Raw genomic sequence first — 2,263 nt, 5'->3', positions numbered from 1 at the left:
AAAAGTGAAAGCTGTATTTTACCCCATTTATCTAAATCTTTCCTAGTTTGGGATAGTAATTTATTGTAGTTCTCCTCTTGTATACTCAAGCATCTACCAGATAGCCAAATTCCCAAATATTTAATTTTATTAACTATTTTCAACCCGATCACTTCCTGTAATTCTTTTTTATCTTCCTCTAAGATATTCTTTCTTAATAAATTTGTTTTCTTTTTATTAATCAATAATCCTGCTACTGCCCCAAATTCCTCAATCAACTCTAATAGATATATACCGGATTTTATCGACTCTTCCAAAATGAAAACCATATCATCGGCAAAGGCCTGAGTCTTAGATACCTGTTGCCCTATTCTAAGTCCTTTTATTTTTCCCTCATTCCTTATTTTTCGTAATAGTTTCTAATCTTAGAATAAAAAGTAAGGGAGAGAGAGGGCAACCCTGTCTTGTGCCTTTATGTTGTTTATAATTCTTCTTTTAATTATAGGCCCAATAACCAGTATGTGAAATATGAGAATTCAATACTGTTTTATTTACATGTTTTCTTCCACAGGAGATCATCAGGCAGGACAAGGATTCTGACAGGAACAATGGCTTATATATACAGGAGGCGGAGTCAGAAAGATGGAGACTGCGCATGATCAGGTCTTATTTCTGACTCGCAGTCGCTGTAGAATGTTCCCATGCTAGCGGCTCCTGCTTGGAGATCCCAGTCGACTTGCTGGCCTCTTGGTTTCATCTCGGTGGGCTCCAGGTGTTCGGCGTTCGTCTGGGAAGTCGCCTGGATCCTTGGGGCATCCCTGCAGTCTCGATGGTTCCCACGGTCTTCCAGGAAGGTTCAGCGATCTTGCTCTGCTGTCCGGCCGGGAGGCAGGGTCCATCCTGGATCGTCATCTGGGTACATGGATTGTATAGATCGTTCTCTTCTTTCTGGAGATCATCAGGCAGGACAAGGATTCTGACAGGAACAACGGCTTATATATACAGGAGGCGGAGTCAGAAAGATTGATCCGGCGGTGGCTCTCAGAAGGCAACAAAGACCGGAATGATTGCTCTTCAATCTCATCTTCTATCATAGACTCATCAAATTTTAGGGAATATTCTGTGGCAATAGAAGTGGAATCTGAAAAGATACAATACAAGAAGGGGAAAAAATAAGGAATTCATTACAGTACAAAAAATGTTACAAAATAAGATTATGTTGCAAAAATTGAATGAGTAAATACTGACTGAATGGACAGAATATATATATATATATATATATATATATATATATATATATATATATATATATATATATATATATATATATATATATATATATATATATATATATATATAATTTAGCTATCTATTCATAGAGAGATATTAATAGCCAGATATTAATGTCATGTTTTAAACGTAGTATTAGTATCATGTAATGGTATGAAGCCATAAAGGATAGCTTTTTAAAGTGGCCTCTTGTATTTTGGACCAGATTCTCAAGTTCACTCCAGAAAGGGTGAACATAGCATCTTCCTTCTAAAGCATTCCGAAGCCTTCTCTCACCTCCTGCTGATAATAAATCACCAGCACACACAATAAAGTGCTCCCTTCCACCTACCCCCTTCCCATCTCATCCTCTTCCCTCCCAGCAGGTGCTAAGAGGATGAGAAGAACTGCGGGGGTGACCTAATGACTCCCTTTAGGATCCTTTCTGTAATTGCCAGCTCTTGAGTATAACCAGCTGCTGCTATTTCCAACTGAAAGTGCCTCTTGCCCTCTGAGGTCATCTCTTTCGAGTCATTGTTGTGGAATTTCCTGGCTTTCCTCCCAAATTCTTGGCTTCTGTAATCCTACCAACACCAGCCTTGGAGATTTGGGCTTCAGTGCATCAGGATACGGGCTTCTCAGCTCCATATATGTGCACCTCTTAGGCCTTCTGGTTGGGGTAGCCTTTAATACTATATGTTCTTTGTGTAGATGGGAGTTCAGTTGTCGTTCTCATCAAATAAATTAGAAAGGAATGTGAAAATTTTCGGTTACGTATAATTAAGGAAATAAAATAAATGTCAGAAAAAAAGGTGACATGTTGAAATAGCAACTGGAACAATTCCTTCATCCAGCACTTCAGGCTACGTTTCATATGATTATTACTTAACAACATGTATATTTCCAATAAGGGATGCGGTGGCTCAGTGGCTAAGATGCTGAGCTTGTCGATTGAATATTTCCAATAACAAAACAAACATCAATATTTCCAATAACAAAACTGAAGACCAGTTTA

At 38.3% G+C, this 2,263-nt stretch overlaps 1 long non-coding RNA gene across 1 annotated transcript in view; it reads right to left on the bottom strand.

Moving 5' to 3' along the window:
- Positions 1 to 506: 506 nt before the first annotated feature.
- The window catches only part of LOC148114003 (uncharacterized), a 10,846-nt gene continuing 9,089 nt past the window's right edge, over positions 507 to 2,263 (bottom strand). The window contains exon 2 of the long non-coding RNA XR_015734326.1: positions 507 to 1,120. This is a non-coding gene — a long non-coding RNA (uncharacterized LOC148114003). The remainder of the gene's footprint in view (positions 1,121 to 2,263) is intronic.

This window comes from Pantherophis guttatus, chromosome 4, assembly GCF_059756535.1.
Source record: "Pantherophis guttatus breed Tessera chromosome 4, ASM5975653v1, whole genome shotgun sequence".
Taxonomy (NCBI): domain Eukaryota; kingdom Metazoa; phylum Chordata; class Lepidosauria; order Squamata; family Colubridae; genus Pantherophis; species Pantherophis guttatus.
Note: the sequence above shows the minus strand (reverse complement) of the source record. Positions and strands in the feature narration are given on the sequence as shown.